Here is a 26,774-nt window from a genome sequence, read left to right on the forward strand (position 1 = left end):
TGGAATCCCTGGTTGCAGAGTGTTGCAAAGTGTACTGATCATAGGTTAATGGTGGTAAAGGATAAAATGGGGAGGGCACATGCAAAGGTAAAATCTGTGCTTCCTACTCAGATGATTCATTATAGTAATCAGCATCGGGTGAATTCTCATCACTTGGAGGCTCACTCATGTCTTGCTGGAACTCTTACAAAGTGTTGCGAAGGTAGGACACTGCTGGTGCAGATAGGGGTAGTTCGCAAGGCTCAGGGTCTTTCTTTCAGAAAAAAAAAAAAGATACAGAGGAGAGATGTTTCTATTAATGTGGCCATGGTCGATGGGAAAGCTCTGTTTCTGAGAGATCATCAACGCCCCCAAATGGTTTTTGTACTTTCATACTCTGATTATTATTACAGGATGACAAATATGAGGATGCTTCTGGGCTGACTTATATCTGTGGCAAACGCCATGTAACTTGTAGTAATAAACACCCATGCGATTGCACTCATTCAGGATGACTCAGCTGTCCGTCATCCCAGCATGAAAAGTGGCCTCCACTTTCTCCCTCCCCTGGACCCTTTCAGATTGGCACAGTGGAAAGACAATACCACAGAGATTAGCTTTCAAGAGAGACATGGAGTGGTGAGTGCTTTGGGTGCATTTCCTCAAAGACATAGGAATGAAAGTTTTGTCAAAAAAAATCAGATCAGATTTAAAAATTGTAGGAGTTTATTGTGCTCTCAAAAGAACAGCTGAGGAACTGGCAGGCTTCAAACCAGAAGAGGTAAGAAGCTCTGCTTACAACAGTTACTGTGCAGTTTATGAAGCATTAAGGAGGAAGTATCGTGACCTTTTTTGTAATTGGCTGTTAATACATTAACATTCTTTTAGGGCAAGTAGAGCTGTTTAAGCTGATCTGACTTTTGCTGATTAGTTTACTTTTACCGAATCCTGCTGGCAAAAACACAAAGCTTATATTTTGTGTTTCATTTATGATTAGGGCTAGCATTTCTGAAAAATTAGGATGACTTCAGCTCTGGCGACCTGGCTATGGGCAATTGGCCTTGGGTTATATCTAAACTATGACCTCCATTTCTTTTTTTTTTTCTGTAACAATTGCTTTCTTCTAGTGATTCTCTCAGCTGAACTCAGAGTGTGGTCAACTATCTGTCATTACTCTTGGCCATCACATTTTCTTTTCTGTAGACATTTGTAGGAGCAAACTAGAAAATCATTGGATTCTGTGATTCTTGTCCAGGTAGTTGCTGTTGTTTAATCCTCATGGAGATAATCTGAAGAGTTCATGGCTGCTGAGAAGCATTTAAGACTCGAAAGATTATAACACACAAGGAACATTATCAATATGACTAACAGGGAGCTAATACCAAGAATTTGAAAAAGACCTTGAGTATTAATTGGAATATGTGGAGCACTTTTTTTGAAGGATAAAGTATCTTTGGTTTTGGACCCCCAAAATACTCTGAAAGTATACAAGAAACAAGGCTACACACCTCTTATTAAATTATGCAGCACTCATGTTCAAGTGAAGTTAGAGGGAGAGCTTGGGGACAAATTTTAGTAATATTTAAATGCATTTATTGCTACTGATTTTCAAGACTGCTTACAACCACAATGCAAAGTCTTAGGGTGAGTACATTATAGTAGACAGTTACTTAGTGAGAGATTGCTCTGAACCTGATGTCTCGGGAAGGATGTCAATATCTAGAGCCTCACTCTCCTGACTGCATTTTTTTTACTTTTATTTTAGGTTCAGGAGTACATGTGCAGGATGAAAGTCTGTTACATAGGTAAACATGTATCTTTGGGGGTTTGTTATACAGATTATTTCATCACCCTGGTATTAAGCCTAATATCCATTGGTTATTTTTCCTGATCCTCTCCCTCCTCCCACCCTTCACTCTCCAATAGGCTCCAGTGTGTGTCGTTCCCCTCTAGGCTTCTATGTGTTCTCATCCTTTAGCTCCCACTTATAACTGAAAACATGCAGTATTTGGTTTTCTGTTTCTGTTTCTGCATTAGTTTGCTAAAGACAATGGCCTCCAGCTCCATCCATGTCCCTGCAAAGGATATGATCTTGTTTTTTTTTCGTTTGTTTTTGTTTGAGACCGAGTTTCACTCTTCCTGCCCAGGCTGCAGTGCAATGGCGCAATCTTGGCTCACTGCAACCTCCGCCTCCCAGGTACAAGTGATTCTCCTGCCTCAGCCACCCGAGTAGCTGGGATTGCAGGCGCCTGCCACCACACCTGGCTAATTTTTTTGTATTTTTAGCAGAGACGGGGTTTCAGCATGTTGGCCTGGCTAGTCTTGAACTCATGATCTCAGGTGATCCACCAACCTCACCTCCAAAAGTACTGGGATTACAGGCATGAGCCACCATGCCCAGCTGATATTCTTTTCTATGACTGCATAATATTCCATGGTATATATGTACCACATTTTCTTTGTCCTTTCTATCATTGATTGACATTCAGGTTGATTCCATGTCTTTGCTATTGTAAATAGTGCTGTAATGAACATATGCATGCATGTGTCTTTATAATAGAATGATTTATATTGGGGGGATATATATAATCCCCGTAATGGGATTGCTGGGTCAAATGATATTTCTATATTTGGGTCTTTGAGAAATTTTCACAAAATTTTCACAATGTTTGAACTAATTTATGCTCCTGCCAACAGTGTATAAGTGCTGCTTTTTCTCCACAACTTTGCCAGCATCTGTAATCCTGACTGCATCTTTATTCCCTGAAGCTAAACACATTTCCACAGGCCTTGGGTTTTCTGGGGGATATGGGACACGTTCCCCACTTTAAAAAATGTTTCAAAATCAGAAATATATAGGTATCATGACAGTTCTGAAATATTATAGCTGTCAGATGATACTAGCTGACAGAGGAAGGATTTCCGAGTGATAGGAAAAGAATAAGTTGTTTCATCAGTAGACAAAGTTATGGCACTGCAATAAGAAGGTATAGATTCTGAATACAGCTGGTATTCTATAATGTAAAGACATTACTCAGATGACTTGTATGCACCTTTCAAATATATGTGCAGTGAGGGTGAGTCTCTAGTGAAGCATGCTGTCCTCTCTCTCTCTATTCTACCTGGCTTCTATGTTTGTGTGTCTGAGTCTATCCTCTTATTCCATACATGCTGGCTTTTTTTGCTCCTGCGTGGCCACCTCTGCATGGAAGGATCATTTCATCCTAGTTATCCAAGGGCTGAGGTTTCTAGCAAGAAATGCCACGATGACATTTCCATATGACCTGCCTACATGATCAATGGAGTGTCAACCTAAATAACAGAGAGAGGCTCTCTGAAAGAAAAATGATATTTATGCAAGAACAGGGCATTGCAATGAGAATATATGTGCCATAGTAAACTGTGTGCATATTCAAGGAGGTAAAGGCAGATGAAGGGTTTTAAAGAAAAAGTTGGGGGGATTACATAATTGTTTTGATATAATTATTCTTGGCTACAAGGATCAATAACAAAAGTGGCACCAGACTCGGGTTGGCTGGCAGTTTCTAGGGAGATGTCCTTGCAGGAGTATTTTTTGCATGTGAGGCTGCAATGGCCTTTGTGTAAGGTTGTGGTTTTTTGTTATCAGTCATTTGTGCATGAGAGCTCTCTCTTCATGGCCTTTCCTGGTTCTATTTGTCAGGGTTTTTAACATAAGTGACCCTGTTTTGATTCTGACAACTTTCACAAGAGGCATGATGGCCTGGGTTATTTTCTTCTAGGGCTTCTATCATCTTCACCTGCTTCAAAGAGGGAAGCCATAGTGCTGTGATTGGATTTAAACAACATGGTAGGTGATTTATACTAGCACTATGGTCAATTCCATTCTCTTTGGGATTGGTTTTCTAAAGCAGCATGAATTAGTCTTACCTCTGGAACCCAAGGATTCCTGTTTGTGGGGCATTGAATAAATGCTATCCTGCTTACACTAATGGTTCAAAGACTGGAGAGATGATGCCTGATGTTCACAGCACAAGTTTCTATTACTTTCAGGAATAAGAGGAAGAGCACTCACATATTAATAATGGTAATTCTGCAAACACTCAAAAACATCATTTTGATCTTGGAAAGGCCAAATTGTTTCACTCTAATGGACATGTTTGTCTGCCCTGCTCTCAAGTGTTGCTGGAAAGCTAATATTTATGCTCTACTGCACACAGGCAAAGATCTGTCAGCAGACTCCTCTATGTTTATAAAGCCATAGTGGGAACTTGCCGTGCTTTAATAGTAAATGTAGTACTGCAAGTGGCTGATAACATTCCTGAGATTTGTGAAGTTTGGCATTTTAAAACATTCCCACAGAGCTTTTGGTGAACATTATGTTCACCAACTCAACTGTAAGCAGGAGGCTTTAGTTTCCCAGCTGCACTGAGATTATCAGACTATAAACAGAATATTTTGAGGGTTATTGCTTTAAAGAGTGGTTGCTTTGAACCCGCAGAGTATTAGTAAAATTGCTGCTGGAGGGGGAAGGTTGAGCTATGGTCAGATCTTTCTGATACGACTTTAGTGAGAAGTCTGGAAGTTTGCAACTATCAGTTTTCACCTTCTTAGCATATGTCCTCTTGAAAAATTCAGAGATGATGATGTGGCTTTAGTTTGTGGAAGCATGCCAAAAGCTCCACATGAACTCTAGCAAGTATCTTCAGAGCCTGCTTAACTGCAGCATACATTACAGGAGTCTTTAGCATGCCTGTCCCCGAGACTGTCAGCATCATAGAGGAGGATTGGCACCCACCTCTAGGTAATTACCTAGGTGAACATTCTAGTGAATTGCCACCTAGGCATCACACTGAGAGTTATTTCTGCACACCCCAAGTATTATAGCTCTATGACATAATGGTGCTCAAGATAATGGTGTCACACCAAACACTGGGAAAGGGCAGCAAAGTCAATTTTGACAAGTTGAAGACCTCTGGGTCTGATTCTTTCAAAAAGAGGGAGAATGAAGCCTCCAGCTTTGTTGTGCAGCAGCAGGCCATGGTTTGTGATAAAGACAGCAAGGGATAAAGAAAAAGGTGAAAAAGAAACTCTGCAAGGTGGCCCCATTTGTGTGATTATTATGACTATAAAGCACGCTCTTCTGGCTGCTGAATCCTTTGGAAGGCAGTGATATACTAGCCAAGCTCTTTAATTCTGGAAACAGCTTTGTGGATGTGGATGTGTGTAAGACAAACCTAATGGGAAATGGAGATAAGGTGTTATCAGAGATTTATTTTTATAGAAAATTATCTGGTGCTGCCAGTCTTTATAAGCAAGCTATATCTAATCTATGGAGGCCTTCCTGCAATATTTAATAATGCAGGGCAGTGAATTTATGAACATGTTGGTGTAAACAATTGTTAAAATCAAAATAGGCCTTCATCAATTATGTCATGCCAACAACATCATGATCCTTAGCCATATTCTTTATTATTATTACACTTGAAGTTCTGGGATACATGTGCAGAACATGCAGGTTTATTACATAGGCATACATGTGCCATGGTAGTTTGCTGCACACATCAACCCATTATCTACATTAGGTATTTCTCCTAATGCTTCCCCTCCCCTTATTCTCCACCCTCCAGCAGGCCCTGGTGTGTGATGTTCCCCTCCCTGTGCCCATATGTTTTCATTGTTGAACTCCCACTTATGAATGAGAACATGCAGTGTTTGGTTTTCTGTTCCTGTGTTAGTTTGCTGAGAATGATGATTTCCAGCTACATCCTTGTCCCTGCAAAGGACATGAACTCTTCCTTTTTTATGGGTGCATAGTATTCCATGGTGTATATGTGTCACATTTTGTTTATCCAGTCTAGCATTGATGGGCATTTGGGTTGGTTCCAAGTCTTTGCTATTCTGAACAGTGCTGCAATAAACATACATGTGCATGTGTCTTTATCGTAGAATGATTTATAATCCTTTGGGTATATACCCAGTAATGGGATTGCTGGGTCAAATGGTATTTCTAGTTCTAGAACCTTGAGGAATTGCCACACTGTCTTCCACAATGGTTGAATTAATTTACACTCCCACCAACAGTGTAAAAGCATTCCTATTTTTCTATATCCTCTCCAGCATCTGTTGTCTCCCGACTTTTTAATGATCGCCATTCTAACTGGCATGAGATAGTGTCTCATTGTGGTTTTGATTTGTATTTCTCTAATGACCAGTGATGATGAGCTTTTTTTCATATGTATGTTGGCTGCATAAACGTCTTCTTTTGAAAAGTATCTGTTCATATCTTCCCCCCACTTTTTGATGGGGTTGGTTTTTTCTTATAAATTTGTTTAAGTTCCTTGTAGATTCTGGACATTAGTCCTTTGTCAGATGGATAGATTGCAAAAATTTTCTCCCATTCTGTAGGTTGCCTGCTCACTCTGATTATAGTTTATTTTGCTGTGCAGAAGCTTTTTAGTTTAATTAGATCCCATTTGTCAATTTTGGCTTTTGTTGCCATTGCTTTTGGTGTTTTAGTCATGAAGTCTCTGTCCATGCCTGTGTCCTGAATGGTATTGCCTAGGTTTTCATGGTTTTAGATCTTACATTTAAATCTTTAACTCATCTTGAGCCAATTTTTGTATAAGGTGTAACGAAGGGGTCCAGTTTCAATTTTCTGCATATGTTCTTAGTCACATTCTAAATATATTCTGGCCATGGCAAGGAAAACCTCACTATCAATATAATCATAAAATACACAATTCTTTTTACTGCCTGCCTAAGACAAATTCCAGATACCTGCATAGGCCAAATCAATACACTCCATTCACGCATGCTTCCTCTGGAAACTTTCCATGGTGCCTCTTAGTTGCCCCTGCACAGACCTCCAGGTAAATTAAATATACTGGAGATTCCTTGACATATTGATTCCTTGGCAAACTCCCATGGAAAGCAGGTGTCTTTGAGCCCAACTGGCTGGCTCTGAGTGTCTCAAGGAACTGTTCATTCTGGGAAGCTGAAAGGAAGGAAACGTGTCAGCAGCCCATGGCCACATACCTTTGCATGGTGCAGAATCAGCAATGTCTGATGATGTGCTAAGGAATCTGGATTTATTGAAATTACTTATGAGAGCATCCTCAAAACAAAGCAAAGCTATAATTAATCTAAATTCTGTAATCTCAGGGATTGCTCCTGACACACTGTAGGGTAAAAGTTATCAACTCAAGCCAGTTCTGCATTTTAAAAACTGATACATAATGGATGTACATATTTGGGCATACATGTGATATTTCATACATTTATATAATGTGTAAAGATCAAATCGGGGAAATTGGGATATCTATCACCTTAACTATTTATCTTTTCTTCATCCTAGGAGCATTTGATTTATTCCCTTCTAGCTACTTTGAAATGTATAAGGTATTAATGTTAACTATAGTCACCCTACTGTCCAATCAGCACTTTAAACAAAGGTGGCCACTGACTAAAAGTGTGGTGAGACAGTAGGATTCTTCAAATATTAGCAAGTTCTAGTATCCCTGTGTTTCTCAGACTTCTGACCACTTGTTAGTGGTATATAACAACAAGTTGTATCTGGTGAATAAACTGTCATCAGGTAAAACAAATAAGAATATACAACTACTTCCTCTACAGAGGAAAATATGATTACTTTGACCCACAATCTAGACCTGTGCTGTTCAGTGCAGCAGCCACTAGCCACACAGAGCCACCAAGCACTTGAAATGGGACTTGTCCAAAGTGAGATGTGCTCTAAGTATAAAATACACACCAGAATTCAATAGCATTAAAAAAGAATGTAAAATATCCCATTCATGATTTTTTATTTTGATTACATATGGAAATAATCTTTCGTATATTTGATTGATGAAACTATATCATTACACTTAATTTCTCCTGTTTCTTTTCACTTTTTAAATACAGCTACTAGAAAAATTTCAATTATCCTGTGTGGCTTGCATTTGTGACTCACATTATATTTTTAGTGAATAGCACTTGATTGAGAAATTTCATCCTGCTCTGTTTTAAATAGAGTGGGAAAGATAAAGTCTACAGTTGTGCTCAACATCAACTTTTGATTAGTATTGTGGGCAAACAGAGGAGAAGCTTAGATTTGTCTTTCCTGAAAGTCAGTATATACCACCTGCCCATCCTACATTCTGGGAGCACCAAACTTGGTCTGCATCTGCAGAAATCTTGGACAGTGTCAACTGATGCTACAGAGAAAACCCAAGACTCCTACTGAACAAGATGCAGCCACACAACCAAATGGCTGTGAGGTCAGTGGAGGGATGTGTCCAGTGTGTCACTGCTGACCTGGATTGCTTTGTTGTGCAAGCTGGCACAGCGAGCACCAGCCCAGGGAGGGACACATCCATCATGGCTTCACCATGCTCACAGGCTTCACTGAGCAGAGAAAACAAACACAATAGAGGCATGAATGAATGTGCAGCATCCCAAACATGCTCATCTGGTGTCTCTGGGAAAGTAAAAGATGATCCCAGATGCTAAGAGGGAAAAGCTTGGCTTTTTTTTTTTTTTTTTTAAGGAAAGATAATTTTTATACCTTCTGCTTTTTTTCTTTTAAAACAAAATAGAATAAATTTCTTAATTTATTAGTGTGGGAGAAGGTATGAGTTTGAGGAAAAGGTGGAAAATTGGTCATAAAGAAACAAAATACAATGCTATGAGTGCATTTATGACTGACAGATTATAATCTTTTTTACAACAGTTGATGGAACTCCTGTTGGGGGACACATTTATTGGAGAGTGGAAGATTGGCAGGAGCAGTCTATTATTGCTGCAGCATTGGCTGTTTCATTTTTAAAATAAATAACCATCCTGTTATTTAGACAGAGGAAGTTAAAATACATTTTGCTTTTTGGCAAAGACAAAAATCTTGCCAATATTGTTCTAAGAAATGAACATTTAAAAACCACTGTAGTGTAACTATCTGTTATGAAATGTGGAATATTCTTATTCTGAAATCTTTTACTTATTTTTATTATTTTATTTTCCAGAGAATAAATTAAACAGAGAACATTTCTTGTTGTTCTGAAATGTTACTGTTATTTTACTTTAAAACAGATTATGAAGTATTATTTTTTAGGAAAGTATCCAAAGAAGCAAAAAAAAAAAAAGTTGTTTTATAGGAATGAGCTTGAAGAGGCCAAAACATTTTTAATAATTTAAACATCAAGTGAAATAATAACAAACCAAGTAAATTGAAGTCCACAAGCCATAGTGATCCTCAAAAAGGGGAGGGAAGGGATAGACAAAGTTCTTGTCTCCTCCCTTCAGGTTGCCAGCTCACACAATATAAAGCTCTTTTTTACAGAAGGATACTAATTGATGAATGTAGAAGGACTAATGGAATTAGAGAGTCACTATTTTCCAACGTTTAATATAATAATGGATCTAGGCATGCATTATCAATGGTTGTTAAAATCAGTAACTGAAAGTTGGTTGCAAAAAACGATATTTTCATGGTGCCAAAGTCTCAGCTTATAGATTTTTGACAAATGTAAAAGCAAAACTATACTTTTGTAATGAAGGAAACTCATGCTTACTCCCTTAATCTCAGATCACTAACTGGTGTCACATGACATCTTGGGCCTCCTAATGAAGCATACAACTTTGTCTATGAAATGTTCTTGCCAAAAATGTTTATCCTGAATCTAATCAAGCCTAGAAGCTACACTATTCAATACAGGAATGTAAGGGAGAAAGGTTTTCCGCGACCCTCTTTGGGTCCCTGGCTGGGTCTGGAAATAGAGCTGGCAAACACATTAACAGGAGAAGAGCAGATACATGTTTTATTAGTCTGTTTTTATGCTGCCAATAAAGACATATCCGAGACTGGGAAGAAAAGGAGGTTTAATCGGACTTCCAGTTCCACATGACTGGGGAGGTCTCATAATCATGCAGAGGGCAAAAGGCACTTCTTACATGGCAGCAGCTTCTTCCTCATTTTTGCAGCAAACGGCAGCAGCAAGAGAGAAAACATAATGAAGAAGCTTCTTACATGGCAGCAGCAAGAGAGAAAACATGAGGAAGAAGCAAAAGCAGAAACCCCTGATAAACCCATCAGATCTCTGGACACTTATTCACTATCATGAGAATAGCAATAGAAGGACCAGCCCCCATGATTCAATTACCTCCCCCTGAGTCCCTCCTACAATATGTGAGAATTCTGGGAGATACAATTCAAGTTGAGATTTCAGTGGGGACACAGCCAAACCATATTATTCCACCCCGATCCCTCCAAATCTCATGTCTTCACATTTCAAAAACAATCATGCCTTTTCAACAATCCCCCAAAGTCTTAACTCATTTTAGCACTAACCCAAAAGTCTACAGTCCAAAGTCTCATCTGAGACAAGGCAAGTCCCTTCCACCTATGAGCCTGCAAACTGAAAAGCAAGCTAGCTACTTCCTAGATAAAATGGGGTTATAGATATTGGGTAAAGGCAGCCATTCCAAATGGGAAAAATTTTGCCAAAATTAAAGGGTTGCAGGGCCCATGTGAGTCCGAAATCCAGCAGAGCAGTCAAATCTTAAAGCTCCAGAATGATCTCCTTTGACTCTAGGTCTCACATCCAGGTCATGCTGATGCAAGAGGTGGGTTCACATGGTCTTGGGCAGCTCCACCCCATGGCTTTGCAGGGTACAGCCTCCCTTCTGGCTGCTTTCACAGGCTGGCACTGAGTGTCTGCAGCTTCTCCAGATACATGGTGGAAGTTGTCGGTGGATCTATCATTCTGGGGTCTGGAGGATGGTGGCCCTCTTCTCACAGTTCCACTAGGCAGTGCCCCAGTAGGGATTCTGTGTGGGGGGTCCCATCCCACATTTCCCTTCCACACTGCCCTAGCAGAAGTTTTCCATGAGAGCCCCGCCCCTGCAGTAAACTTTTGCCTAGGCATCCAGGCATTTCCATATATATTCTGAAATCTAGGTGTATGTTCCCAAACCTCAGTTCTTGACTTCTGTGCACCTGCAGGCTCAAGACCAAATGGAAGCTGACAAGTTTGGGACTTCCACCCTCTGCAGCCACAGCCAGAGCTCTATGTTGGCCCCTTTCAGCCACAGCTGGAGTGGCTGGGACACAGGGCACCAAGTCCCTAGGCTGCACACAGTATGGGGATCCTAGACCCAGCCCACAAAGCCACGTTTTCCTCCTGGGCCTCTGGGCCTGTGATGGGAGGGGCTGCTGGGAAGTTCTTTGACATGGCCTGGAGACATTTTCCCCATGGTCTTTGGGATTAACACTAAGCTCCTTACTACTTATGCAAATGTCTGCAGCTGGCTTGAATTTCTCCCCAGAAAATGGGTACTTATTTTCTATCACATAGTCAGGCTGTAAATTTTCCAAAGTTTTATGCTCTGCTTCCCTTATAAAACCGAATGCCTTTAACAGCACCCAAGTTACCTCTTGAATGCTTTGCTGCTTAGAAATTTCTTTCTCCAGATACTCTAAATCATCTCTCTCAAGTTCAAAGTTTCATAAATTTCTAGGGCAGGGGCAAAATGCTGCCAGCCTTTTTGGTAAAACATAATTAAGAGTGACCTTTGCTCCAGTTCCCAACAAGTTCCTCATCTCCATCTGAAACCACCTCAGCTTGAATTGTATTGTCCATATCACTATCAGCATTTTGGTCAAAGCCATTCAACAAATCTTTAGGAGGTTCCAAACTTTCCCACATTATCCTGTCTTCTTCTGAGCCCTCCAAACTGTTCCAACCTCTGCCTGTTACTCACTTCCAAAGTTGCTTCCACATTTTCAGGTATCTTTTCAGCAACACCCCACTCTACTGGTACCAATTTACTGTATTAGTTCATTTTCACGCTGCCGATAAAGACATACCCAAGACTGGGAAGAAAGGAGGTTTAATTTGACTTATACTTCCACATGGCTGGGGAGGTCTCATAATCATGGCAGAAGGTGAAAGGCACTTCTTAGGTGGTGGCAGCAAGAGAGCAAAATGAGGAAGAAGCAAAAGTGGAAACCCCTGATAAACCCATTAGATCTCCTGAGATTTAGTCACTATCACGAGAATAGCACAGGAAAGACCAGCCCCTGTGATTCAATTACCTTCCCCTGCGTCCCTCCCACAACACGTGGGAATTCTGGGAGATATAATTCAAGTTGAGATTTCAATGGGGACACAGCCAAACCATATTATATGTATTTGAGAAATTTTACATGATATGGGAGCCTTCATAAGGAAATGTGGATGCAATGAAACAGGGAAACCTGCATGCATTGTAAGCTAAGTCTGATGAAGAGGAGGATAGTTGTAGAGAAACGTGATTGGACAAAAAGAGATACAATCTAATGACGATAAACTAGGGATAACTCAGCAAGGCCTGCTTGTCTCCAATTGTTTTGTCTCTATGTCTTCAGAGGTGAGGACGTTCCTTTCTTCCTAGTATGAGGAGGAACCCTCTAGAATGAGAATTTATGACCTGTTTTCAGGGAAAAGTCACATACGGCTTGCTTCATGGGAGAATGGGCAAGGGAAATCCAGTTTCTAAGGCCTGCCTCAGGAGAGGATGGCGGGAAGGTCAAAGAGACCTTCTCTTCTGTGGTTTTCTCAGTTTCCTTTAGCTTAAAATTCTCAGGATGCCAAGGTGCCATATTTTGGGGTAGTAGGTTCTGTGTCCTGGCAGTAGCTACTGGTTATATGTGGCTATTGAGTGATTAGAATGAGGCTTGTTTGAATTGAGATGTGGTAAAGTGTAAAATACTGGACTTTGATGACTTAATATGAGAAAAAAAGAATGTAAAAATACCTCATGTTAATTACATGTTAAAATGATAATGTTTTGGATAGGTTGGGTAAAATGAAATATATTATTAAAGTTAATTTTACTTTAAATTTTCATTTTACTTTCTAAAGCCTTAAAGTTTTAACAGTTGTGTCACATTTCAGGACTTGTAATCAACTGAAGATAGAAGAAATTGGCATTTATATCACTCTCCCCAGCTGTGCTTTCACAGACCTGGACATACATGGTCACTGTAATCAAGTGACAAGTCATAAATGTCCCTTAAGGGTGGGAAGTGTTGATTTGGCTGACAGGACAGGCTCACATTTAGTTAGGAGATGGGTTATTGAAATTTAACATAGTTAGGAGATGGGTTATTGAAATTTAACATAGTTAGGAGATAGGTTATTGAAATTTAACATAGTTTTGAGATAGGTTATTGAGATTTAACATAGTTAGGAGATGGGTTATGGAGATTTAACAGGGCTACAGCAGTCCCTCCATTAGGACCTTCCTTCCTCATCTTACAAGATGGGAAGAATAGATACTTATTACAGATACCATCATTACTAGTTACACACAGTGCAGGAAAGGAGGATCAGATACTTCTGGAGGCTGTTCTTCATTATACATGCTTTTCTCAATGCATGTATATGTGTGTTATCTGTGTTATCTCAAACAGTTCCACCTCTGACTTGGTTTGTTCTTTGAGCTATAATATATTTAAAAGTCACTGTCACTATTTGTGGGGTTTGTGTGTGTGTGTGTGTGTGTGTATTTGAAACATTCTGAGAAAAATCTGTAAAGTGATGATATGTGCCTTTATGGGTCTCTTGTAATGTTGACTGGTGACTTTTTTTTTTCTGATGCTTTTTTTCTCTGAGGTTTTTACTTTTTTTAATAAAATTATCTCCTGGGTTTCCTCTTTCATTTACATTCTGCAGAAGTCTTAGTTCCTTTTTGGTCAATCTCTTTACTGAACAGTCTTTTACCATTCCTCAACACATCCACAGTTGCACTTTATAACTCATATGAGGCCTAAAAACATCAAAATTTCTTTCAGAAGAGACACAGGCTTTCAAAATAAGCTCCAGAGCTGCTTCTCATTCTTGATCCAGTCATCACTGAAGCTCCATGCAGTATTAATCCCAAACCAACATGAACCTTTTCCAACCTTGCAACAGCTTCCAATTTCTGTCTCAGAAAACCATGCGTTCCTCTTAAACATTCCTCTCGCTCAGAATGCAAAAGTGCACCTTCACAATGAGAAATGGGGAAAAAGTTTATCTATTCAGCATTGACCTGGGGATTCTAGCCACTGCTATCAGGCAAGGGGAATAAACACAAGGTATAATCCCAGCACTTTGGGAGGCCGAGACGGGTGGATCACGAGGTCAGGAGATCGAGACCATCCTGGCTAACACGGTGAAACCCCGTCTCTACTAAAAAATACAAAAAACTAGCCGGGCGAGGTGGCGGGCGCCTGTAGTCCCAGCTACTCGGGAGGCTGAGGCAGGAGAATGGCGTGAACCCGGGAGGCGGAGCTTGCAGTGAGCTGAGATCCGGCCACAGCACTCCAGCCTGGGCGACAGAGCGAGACTCCGTCTCAAAAAAAAAAAAAAAAAAAAAAGATCCAAAAGAAATATTCATAGATAAAGTCACTGTTTATAGAAAAAAAAACAAAATAAACTTCTACAAATTATTAGAACTAAAATGATTCAATGGTCATTGAATCAGTTAAAATAGTATTAAATCAGTTAAAATCAGTAAAATAGTATTAAAAAATCAGTTTAAAAAATCAGTTAAAATAGTATTAAAAAAACTGAAGAGTAAATCTGACAAAAGATGTGCAATACCTCTACGCTGAAAATTATTGAACAATATTGAGAGAAATCTCTACTCCTAAATCGGTGGAAAGATACGTTCACAATCTGGAAGATTCAATATTTTTGTGACATAATTATGTGCAAATTAATCTACATATTCAGCACAATCTCAATCAAACTTCAAGTAGGTTTTTCATTGGAGATTAAAAAGTTGATTTTAAAATATTTATATTCAGGGATCTAGAATTGCCAAGAATACTTTGGATTAAAAAAAATAAAGTTCAAGGATTTAACTAAAACCTCACTATAAAGCTATAATAATTAAAAGTTTGTGTTGGTGCAAGAAAAGACAAATAGACCAATGGAATGGAATGGAGAGCCCAGAAACAGATCTACACTTATACAGTCACTTTATTTATATAAAACTACTGCAATTATAGGGAGAAAGGATGTTCCTTTAAATAAATATTACTGAACAAATGCATATTTCTATATTTTAAAAAAAAACCTTGGGCTATTCTTCACAGTGTCCACAAAATTAATTTCATATGAATCATAGTTCTAAATGCTAAAGGGAAAACAATACAAATTTTAGAAAAAAATATCTTCATGACCTTGGGGTAGGCAAAGCTTTCTTAAATAATACACAGAGAATCCTAATCATAAAAGGGAAGGTTTAGCGATAAAACTTCCTTAAAATTGAGAACTCTGTTCCTTAAACAATACCATTTAAAAAGTGAAAAGGCAGCCATTTACTTGGAGAAAATATTTATAATAATTATATTCAAGAAAAGAATCATATCCAGAATACATAAAGAACTCCTACAAATCAATAAGGAAAAGACAATTCAATATAACCAATGGGTAGAGACATATAAGCTCTTCCCAAAAGAAGATATCCAAATAGCCAATAAACCTATGAAAAGAGGTTCAGCCTCATGACTTCTCAGAAAAATGCAAATTAAAACCACAACAATATTTCCAACTACATGTCCATAGTTTTCCAACTACATGTCCACCTCAATAACTAAAGCTAAAAAGACTAACAATTTCAAGTGTTAGTGAACATAAGAGCAACCAGAACCCTCATACATTCCTGGAGCAAGTATAAGTGGATAAACCATTTGAAAAACATTTCTATCATATTTTTAATACCTAATAACCAAGAGAAATGAGTACATATGTTCCTCAAAATGCTAGAGGAACCTTGGTTGGCCAAACCTCTAGTTTGATAAAACATGGACTAGAGTGACTCCATCTTGAAGTAAATAGCTAGGCACTCTCAAGACACCTATAAAGTTAACGCTTAGAATCTGAAAACAGCCACATTCTAAGCTGACCACCAGTTATAATTACAAAATATTTATGGCCATACAGAACATTTCCTGCCAAGCCTACAGATGCCCAGATGTCCTAAGTGTGCAGCCCACTTTACTTAAAAATAAAATTAATGAGCAGGCTTAGGTTAAAGATTAATGGTCATTATAGCACCAATAGCCCCTACCTTTAGTGAGCACATCTGCACATTCCATGTTTAATTAACTCCTAAGAGTGTTTTAAAAGTAGAGACACTAACAAAGGATGGAGCATTTTTCTTCCTGCCTTCTAAAGACGCCTTGCTCTGTAATGGAGTAGTTTCCAATAAACCTGCTGCTCTCACTGTGCTCTGTGACTCCCCGCAAATTCCTTTTTGTGCAAGATCTAAGAACCTGAACTTGGGGTCTGGATCAGGATACTCTTTTTCCAACAACAAAAAGACATACACAAGGATGTTAACAGTAGCTTTATTCGTAATTTTCCCAAACTGAAAACAATATAAATGTTTATTATCAGGAAAGGGAAACTGTGTGTGTGTGCATGTATGTGTATTTACACACATATCAATGCACACTTTTTCATGTATATATACATATTCACATATATACACACATACATTCATCTAACAAAATGCCATTCAGTGATGAAAAAGAAAGGACTACCATACACAACAACTTGGATGAATTTCACACACACTTTGTTGAGTGATGCAAACCTAACACAAAACAGTAAGAGGCAAAATTAATGAATGACTATAAAAGCCAGAATAATAGTTACTATTTTAGGGTGGGAGTTAACAGGGAAATGTGCTAGAAATGTTTTTCTTTAGTTTTTTTTTTTTTACATGCACAAGGAGGAAGCATAGAAATGCTTTATATCTTTTTTCTTTTTCTTTATTTTTTTCTATAACCTCAGAAGGGAACAAATGTTTTATATCTTGATCTGGGTAGTGGTTAAATGTTTTATATATTGATCTGGGTAGTGGTTAAATGTTTTATATACTGACCTGGGTAGTGGCTACATAAGCATTTACATGTGGAAAAATTCAATAAGCTCTACACTGAAGATTAATACATTTTGTGGTTTATTATTTTATAAACTCAGATTTCTAAACTTTAAAAAAAAAATAATAACTTACTATGTAGTAGGGTTGGTGCCTACTAAAAGAAATTTTGGGAAACACAGAATTAAGGCTTTTCCTCATTTTGCCAGAATTGTCCAGAAACATAATTCCTCCAAGTCAGAACAGACTCATCTGTTTTTAAAACAAAATTAAACCTCATGGCCAACTAACTGGACTCTTTCCCAGAGAGAGATATACCTCATACAAACAGCTGTATCTTAAAGATCAAGTTTTTGTTATAGCCTACAAGTTATGGAAAATTCTGCCAGATGATTCGAGGACATTCATTTCTCCATTACTTCTTGCTAGCAGAACCACGGTTTTGTTCAGTGTCCACCAGTTCTCCACCTGGTTTCCAGGAAGGTGACTCTACCCATAGGTCCGAGGTAAGGCCTGATTCAAATACAGGGGAAGAAAAAATAGTTTTTCCTCTACCCTTCTAAGTTCTAAACTGGAGCCTCTTTAACAGAAGTCAGATTAACAAGAGAAAAACAAAGAGAAGTGTATTAACATATATATCCCATATATACATGGGAGATACCCAGGGAAATGAGTAACTCTCAGAGAGCTGACTTAGAATTCAGGTTTAAATACTATCTGCAGCTAAAAACAAAGTCATGAGGGTGATCAGGAAAAGTACAGTAAATGAGAGGAAGGGTTTGTTATGCAGATTTTACTTGGTGCCTCCTCCCTTGATAAGTCTCTTGTTATTTAGAGTCTTCCTTCTCTCCTGGCATAGAGAGAAAGTTACCCTTACAAAGTACATAAAGTACATTTCCCTTTACAAAAGGGCAGTGTACTCCGTTCAAGGCGCTTCTCCTGTGTCTGCTGTGTCTCAAAATAGTCAGCTCAAAATAATCCTGACACCAAAGGGGCATATTTTGGGATTTCGGGGTGGCATATTCTTCTGGTCCCACAGAATGAATGATAGTGATTTCTGTTCCCTTGGCAGGGAATGGTCTAGGGGTGAGCATGTGACACAGTTCTGTTAAGTCACACGGAAAGAGATCTGCTGTTGACATGCCCTTTGCAAAAATTTTCACAGTGAGAAAATTGTGTCAGTAGGGGAGATCTGATCTAGCCAACCCTGCCTCTTGCCTTTAGCCTTCAAAATGCCTTTAGTTATTTCTGGGCTTAGGCCAAGCTAACTTTGGGAGACATTTAGTTTACAGTTTAAATGATAATAGCCTTTCCCCAAAATTCAGCCACCTTTGTAAAGCTAATAAGACAGCACCAGGCTAGGAGGATAGAGGCGCCTGAATTCTGCTAAGTAGAGGTAAATGATTACCAGCCATTATTCCAGGGGGTCACAAGATATGCAGCTCCCCAGTTACTCCCGCAAAGAACATCACAATTGTAGAATCTAAGATTGGCCTTTTGAGATATCTTTTCAGGTGTTTTGCCTGTCTGAGGACCAGTGGCTCCACCTGGACCTGCCAATTGCTCTTGTGGCCTCACCCAGAAATTACTCAACTCAGATCCAACCAATCAGCACTCCCCATATCCCAGTCCCTGCCCACCAAACTATCTTTGAAAAACTCCTAATCTGTGAGCCTTCAAGGAGATTGACTTGAGTGATAACTCTGTCTCCCGCTTAGCATGGCTGGCCTCGCATCAGTTACTTTCTTTACTGAAATGCCATGGTCTCTGTTAATTGATGTTGCTTGTGCAGCAGTCAGGAAGAACCTGTCAGGAGGTTACACTGTGTGCGCACGTGTGTGTGTGTGCATGCACACATATGTTGCAGAGGTGTTGCTGGCAAATGCTTGTCATTCCTAAGCAGGAGATATCAGAAGAGAAGCTCATTCCTGCCTCTGCCTGCTGCTACCTCTGAACTTCTGCTAAGGTGACTGAGGCTCTTTTCTTACCTGCAGCCAAAGATGCCCTAGCTGATACTGAGATTATTACCTATCTCTTTAGTCACTCTAAATCTTCCTCATTTGATTCCAGCCAAATCAGACATTTTAAATTTCTTCAACTTATTTTTTTTCTCCCCTCTCACCTCAGGGCCTTTGCATGTGCTTTGCCCTTTGCCCGAAATATTCTCCACCCTCCTTCATCCAATTTACTACTCAGCAGCTATTCATTTCCTCAGAAAAAGAGCCCGTGATCCTCAGACTGAGTCAGGCTTCCTCTTCCTTTCTCTCTGAGACAGAGCAGGGACCCCCTCTTAGGGGCCTGCTGGGCTCCCCTATCCCTTCAGCATAGAAATAAAAGATTTTGAGTTCTTCAAAAGAAATTCCAGGCACTCAGCCCCACAACCAGCAAGTAGGGGAGTGAATGAATAACCTGTTAAACAAGAAGATAATAATGACTTAAACAATAGCCACCCAAGTATGCCAGGGTCACAAGATGTTTGGTTCCCTGGAGAAACTAAAGATAACATTTTGACAAATGTCCTTGAGTTGTTTTTCAAAAGCCAGGACCCCCACCTGACGGAAAATGCTAACCGCTGTCACAGAGACCTCAGACAGACTGGAACCAGAAAATGGATAAGGAAGTTTCAGAAATTCCTTAGACCCTAACTCACTTCAGAAGACTCCTCACTGCTGCCTTTGAAAATCCTTGCTTGTAAGCCATCAGGGAGTTCAGGTCTGAAGTATTAGCTGCCTGTCCTCCTTGCTTGGTGCCCTGCAAAAAATGCCTCATTCTCTCTCACTGTAAATCCCACTGTCAGGGTTTGCCTTTTTCTGCATGCTGGGAGAGTAGATCCAAGTTTGGTTCAGTAACATCTAGTACCCTGTACAGTTCTTCATATCCCAATATCAGGTCTACGTTTTGAGACAGGAGATTGCATTTCAGAGCATATAAGCCTTATTCAGCCTGTGATTGTGCATATAAAGAGTTGTGTCCTGGCTGGGCGTGGTGGCTCATGCCTAATCCCAGCACTTTGGGAGGCTGAGGTGGGTGGATCATTTGAGGTCAGGAGTTTGAGAACAGCCATTTGAGGAACAGGAGTTGAGAACGTGGTGAAACGCTGCCTCTACTAAAAATAAGAAAAAAAATTAGCCAGGCATGGTGGTGTGTGCCTGCAGTTCCAGCTACTTGGGAGGCTGAGGCAGGAGAATTGCTTGAAGCCTGGAGGTGGAGGTTGCAGTGAGCCGAGATCATGCCACTGCACTCCAGCCTGGGCAACAGAGTGAGACTCTGTCTAAAAAAAAAAAAAAAAAAAATATTGTGTCCTTTGGGTGAACCATAATGTGTTCAGCAAGATTATATTCTCTTCATATTTGACCTTTCTTCTCACTCTCAGATTGTTCCGTTCATACTCAAAGGTTGAAATAAGTTTTGTCGGCGCCCTCACAGATACTAAGACATTCATCTAGCACCCTTGATATTCTTACAGGACTCACCATGTGGTGGAGGTGTTTTGATGGCACACGAACATGAACTCTGTAGCTTTGGGTCATTTTACCAAGAATCTACCTGACCTTGGCATCTACCTAGAGGCTCACCCCAGACTGCTGCCAAAAGGACTGCAACTGCTGAGGCACTTTGATGGGTACTGTGATCTGAATGGGTCACCCCAAAATTCATATGTGGAAATCCTAACCCCCAAGATGATAGTATTAGGAGGCGGGGCCTTCAAGAGGAAAGAGCCCTCATGGCTGGGACTAGTGCCCTCATAAGAGACCCCAGAGAGCTGAGCTAGTTAGTTCCTTCCACCATGTAAGAGCACAGCAAGAAGGTGCCATCTCTGAGGAAACGGGCCCTTACCAGACACGGAACCTGCTAGTGCCCTGAACTTAGACTTCCCAGCCTCCAGACTGTGGGAAATAAATTTCTGTTATATATAAGCCACTCGGTTGATGAGATTTTGTTATAGCAATCAGAATGGATTAAAACTGTGGGATTAGCGTTGTGAGTTTTATTTACTGATTTAAGGCTACACACCAGTAAATGGAGCTGTCATGTTGACAGAGCTTTGCGTCTGTGGAGGGACTCCCCTCCACAGGTGGAAGGATAGCTCCATGAGTCCCTCCAAGATGACAGGACAGTATTCTCCATCTTTTCAACTTGTTACATGACTTCCTTAATTCATAACTTTCAACTCCATTCTATCTTAGCTACCTCCTCTCAGGTCACACCCCCATTTTCTCCTGAAATTTTCTTTCTCTAATGTTTGAGGCTGCATCATCTTCCCAACTGAGCACAACTTCCTATCTCCCCATACTCTGGTTCTCTACTTCCCTCAAAGCTCTCCTAGGCTCACACGAACTCTCATTCATCAACCAGTCCGCTTTCTGCCCATCTAGCAGCTCCCTGCTGCCTGCCAAGATTTCCTTCCCCTTCTTGGTGTCTGTGAAATATGTGGATTGAGAGGTTTATCTCCAGAAGTGACTTGCGGATTGAGACTGACTTGCTGATTTAAAAACAAAACAACCCCAGACAGTTCTTTCTTAAAATGGTCAAACCAGTCTACGTGCAGAACATTTCAAATTGTGGTTTCTAGGTAGATAAGTGCTCTTTCTGTTGCAGGAATAAATAGCTGAAAATGGAATGCTGAGATTTGAAGGACTTGATTCAAAGGGCCAAGAGGCACTTGCAAGTTCGTCAGCTGTGTAAGAAATATATTCTATGCAAAGGCGAAGATGGAAAAGCAGCTAATGCCAGATAAGTACATCAAAGATCAATCTGCTTTTAGCTTTTGAAGTATCTGGAGAGACTATGGGTTAGAGGGAATAACAAAATATGCATTCTATGTTTGTCCTTGTAGAAAAGGCTGCATAAGCGAATTACATTAATTTCCTTATTGGTACTCAGAGCCTGCATTTCAGTCATTTTAAAAAGAAAGGAAGTTTGGTTGTGTTTACAGATGAAGGAAATGTTCTTTTCTCCGGAATCCCGGAGTCTATTATTTAAAAGATAAATTCCCAACCTAGTAAAGTGAAACGACACCTTGGGTCAAGATAAGGAATATCTTTTCTGAATAATGCTAACACAAACCTCTTTACTTCCGACTTTGGTCCCAAGACTGCTTTTTTCCTTCCTAGGCTTAAGTGCTATTTGTTCTCTAGGTGAGTTTTTGCTCTGTGCTCCTAAAGATACTTTCAACTTGATGCTTTCTTGGGTCCTGGGGTTCCGTTGAGGAATCAACCATTCAACTAAGATCTCCCCAGAACCCTGAACTTCAGGGAGACAGAAAATCTGAGTTCTATCCTTGGTTTTGCACCAGACATGGCCTTCATCTGGTCTCTGCCCTCCAGCTGGTCTCTGCCTTCTGTGAACTTGCTTTCTTTGCCATAGAATGATAGTGATAATACTTACTCTGCCTACCAAGTGGACTGTTGAATAGGGAAAAGAGCTTTATTAAATATGAAATCCAGTGCAAACACAGATGTTCCTGTAGTCTTATTGCATAGGAATATTGCTGGCGATAATTTGAATACCTGGAAATACTGTGATTTGTATGCAACAAAAAATGCTGATGTTCTCAGTTCCTTTTCTCCTTTTTATGAAGAGTTCTAGTCACTCTTCTGTGGCTGTTTTCCCCCTTTAAAACCCCACAAAGGTAAGTGTGGTAACTACTATGTGACAGATGCTGGGGGATACATGACTCCTGTCTTCAAGGAGCCCACAGCTTAGCTGAAGAAAGAAGACACACACACGAAAGGTTTACAGAAAGCAGGTTAATCTCTTTGCTTGGTTTTCAACTGTTGGAATATCTCAAGGCTCCGCCTTCTTTGCTTCTCCATGTTGACTCCTTCATTGTGTGATCTTAGTCCCTCTGTGACTTTCAATACCAGCTTTATGCTGACGACATCCATAGCTATATCCTCAGCCCTGACTCTACCCTGAGCTTAGAGTCTGTATAGAAATTGTCCAAATGCACCTTGCTCCTCAGATGGCTACTAGGCATCTGAAACTGAACCTCTCTAAAACTAAGCCCTTACTCCTCGACCTCCTCTCCCTGTTTTCGCTCATCTGCTAGTTTCCCTCCTCCCTGGAAGTGGTACTCCTCACCACTCAGTCACTCTTGTCTTGCTTCTACCCTTTATTCATGGATCTTATCCCATCTGAAATTGTTTTTGTTTCCTTATGAGGTTTTTACCTGACACCTCTGAGCTAGAATGCCTGACACCTCGTAGGCACTTAGTATTTGTTTGAATAAATTGTCGAAACAGTAACATAGAGGGAAAGCAGATAGAGAGGGAGATTTTTGTGAGCTGGGGAAGTAAACGTAGGATCCATGCAGTGGGTTACTGGAGCTGGCCTGTACCAGCTTTCAAGAGCCAGCTGTCATATTTTCAGGATAAGCCAGTTGTTAAATACAGCCATCATTAAGAATCAAATTAAATAAGCACAATTAAGTAAACTATGTTACAGATAAAGGTAATAAATATTCAACTCATTATTTCTTATTTACTAATTTATTATTACTTGTGCTCTTGAGATTAATTTTATTGTATCTGAGGATAGAAATACTTTCTCATGGTGGCTACTGCTCATGTCTTCCTAACTCTATGTTCAGTTATATCACCTTGATTGAAAATGAATATAGCGTCAGTATTTACTTTATGAGAATCAACAAATGCTATAATACAAATCAGCTTGCTTGTTTTCTGGAGAATTGGTAGGGAAATATTTACCAGCACACTACAGAGTCCATGTAAAATGTGTCTTTGAAGGATGGTGGGAGTTCATATATATAAGGATGGGAGGAGTATTCTGGGCAGTTGCCACAGAATAAGCAAAGTCCAAAGGAAGGAAGTGCATTCATATATGGAGTGTGTGTGGATGTGTGTGTGTGTGTGTCTGTCTGCATGTGTGTGTGTTGGTGGAAATTGGGGAGGAGGGGTAACAGTAAGTGTAGCAGGGCCTGGAACATTAGGCCGAGAAGTTTGAATTTTATTCTACAGGCCATAGACCACCACTGAAAACTGTTCTGCAGTCGTGTGATTTGATGGAAGCATAAATTAATAGTAAATGCTCAGTGAACACCTGAGGAATGAAATAAAAGGAAATACTTTTGGTACAGCAAAGACTGTTCCTAGTTCTCTGTAAGCTTTAGCAAGTCTGTAAAGAACCTATACAATCACTCTGAATGTGTGAACTGAAGATGCTCACCAGGGAGAAAAATTGTACTTTCAGCTAAAACTTACTCCGCCTGATTTTTGTGAACTGCATGAAATTAGATTGACACTGCATCTAGGGTACAGACTGGGAATCCCTCAGCCCTGAACAGAGAAAACTCATGGAAAAGCTAAAGCCAAAGCACGGAATAAGGATGATGAGTCTGCTGGAAGATCAGCATGATTGACTGAATCCCTAGGAAAAGTGACCATGACTTTTACTATCAAAAAGCCTGTTAACATACCCTTTCCACTGACCTGAAAATGTGAGTGAATGCAGTTTTCAGTACATTTACCAAACGGTGTGTTTCTGGCCACGACTGAAGTTCATTAGTAGCAGCTGAAAGTAATTAGAGGGTTAATTACAACACAGTGATGAGGTAGCTCTGCACTAATGATACCGTACGCCTTGTTATCCATTCAGTGGTGCTCTTTGTGTCTTATGTGTGTCAGGGGAAGAGTGTGTGCTCTGCTAAATACACAGGGGTCTTGCTGTTTGTAAAAGCACCACAATTATGAATGTAGAGATAGAGTCTTAGAGACTCTTAGCGACACTTGCCACCTGTCCCAATTCAAAAAGTGAACAATAAGTCCAACAAAGTGAGTGGTATCTGGACCCTAATGATCTCTGTCCTTCTGGATATGAAGACAGGTACATATGGTGTCAGGTCCACAACTATACCAAATGTCATGCTTGGGGTCAGGTTCCAGCCCCTGCCGAGGTCCGAGGAGAGTGGGTGGATGAGCAGATTGCTGAAAGAACACTTGGGGGGCCGTAAGCAGGTGAAATGTAGTTTTAGTCAGCAGCTCTCTCATCAGCAGCTTACTCAAAACAGCTCATTTTTTTTTTTTTTTTTTTTTTTTTTTTTGAGACAGAGTCTCACTTTGTCGCCCAGGCTGGAGTGCAGTGGCCGGATCTCTGCTCACTGCAAGCTCTGCCTCCTGGGTTCACGCCATTCTCCTGCCTCAGCCTCCCAAGTAGCTGGGACCAAAACAGCTCTTTTATTAGCAGTTCTCTTACAAGCAGCTGTCTCTCACTCTCTGCTCTGTTTCGGCTACATGAGCCTGCTGCTCCCACACACAGCGGTGACCCTGGCTCTCCCTTCGGGGTCAACAACTTAATTCTCTCTCTCTCTCTCTGTGCACAAGCCAGTTCCTGGCTCCCCACTGCCTGCCTGCAAGATGGACAGCTTTGGTTCTCTCTCTCTCTCTCTTTCTCCGGGCACCAGTGCCTGCACAAGAGCCATGTCAAGCCATACCCAAGAGCCTGCACAGTATCAGCAGGGCAGTTATACCTTCTGCAGATAATAGTGGCATAGAGCCAAGTATGAGCTTCCACAAACAGGTATCTAACAAGTGAAGTATGCGCCTGCACCCTAAACTCACTGAGTCACTCTGGCCTGAATGTCCGCCTTGGCCTATTCCTTCACCAAAGCACATCCGTGTACCTTACATATGGAGAGACAGCAACTTTCAATGATAAAGGGACAGTGAAGAGACCTTGACAATAATGTGAAAATATCTGTTAAAGGAAAAGGGAAACACAAGGCTTTGATAAGCAAAATGTGAGTCCCTTTGTCCAGAAGAACATGTTCAGTCTCAAAATAATAAGATATTGAGAAACTTTTTTCTCATCGTTTTTTTCTTGAACCCATTTGGTAACATTGGCATTGCTTGGTAGAAAATGACTGTATTGAAAACATTATATTTCCTGAAGTGAGAAGTGTGAAAGTTGTCAGAATCAAAATGAAGTCACTAATGTTAAGAAAATCCTGACAAATAATGCTGAGGAAGGCCATGAAGAGAAGGTGCTCATGCTTGTACATATATAACGAAAAAGACTCTACAAAAACTACAGTCTTGCACAAAGGCCATTGCAGCCTCACAAACACAAAAACACTTCTGCGAGGACATGTGCCCAGCAACTGCCTGTTTGACCTTGGGCTGGTACCACCCTTGTCATTGATCCTTGCATTCAAGGATAATCATTTCAAAGCACGTATGTAATCCTCCTCATTTTTTCCTTTAAAAAATTTGTCTTCCTTTACCTCTCTGAATATGCACATAGTTTACCATGCATGGCACATGCATTTCAATTGTAATACTTTATTCCCAAATAAATGTCTTTTCTTTTAGCGAGCCTCCTCATTACTTTGGTTGACAGAAGTCTAATAGAGAAAATTATGCCATTAGTCAATGTTCAAAACAAGTATTTGCCTGTATACTCATATAAAAGCCTGCAGAATAATTTGATGATGATAAGAATGCCTTATTGAAATTTCCAAGAAAATTTATGAAATATGATCTAAATACAGAAACCTGCCTGTTTCAAGACGGATTCAAAAACCAGTCAATTCATTACAAACTAGAAACTCTTAGTGGAAATTCTAGTATCTCACTTGAGTTTGGCGTAATATATAATCTATAGCAGAATAATTAATCTATTACCAGGTGTTTTGAGTCTTGAAGATCTTAAGAACTTTATTTACTGTCTTTGAAAACAGATAAACCCCTGGTGGTTAGTTTAGAAGCTCTAATGGATTAGAGAGATCTTGATCTGATCCCTCTGCCCCATCCCTCTCGCCACAGGCAGACCTAGTGCCTAATCAACCACTGCCTTGCAGTCAGCCCCAGACATGCTCCCCACTGCTACCAAGAAAAGCTGCAGTCGCTCATCCTTTGGTTGCTCCCATGCCAGCAGGAACACAA

The 26,774-nt window shown here is 40.1% G+C and overlaps 1 long non-coding RNA gene across 1 annotated transcript; it reads left to right on the forward strand.

Annotated features, from left to right (window-relative positions):
* The first annotated feature begins 553 nt into the window (after positions 1-553).
* On the forward strand, positions 554-26,200 carry LOC140712677 (uncharacterized). The gene is made up of 4 exons (XR_012094392.1): positions 554-618; positions 1,745-1,784; positions 20,339-20,494; positions 21,472-26,200. It is a non-coding gene; the product is annotated as an uncharacterized lncRNA (long non-coding RNA).
* Positions 26,201-26,774: the final 574 nt, after the last annotated feature.

The sequence above is a fragment of the Chlorocebus sabaeus genome, chromosome 1 (assembly GCF_047675955.1).
Source record: "Chlorocebus sabaeus isolate Y175 chromosome 1, mChlSab1.0.hap1, whole genome shotgun sequence".
NCBI lineage: Eukaryota > Metazoa > Chordata > Mammalia > Primates > Cercopithecidae > Chlorocebus > Chlorocebus sabaeus.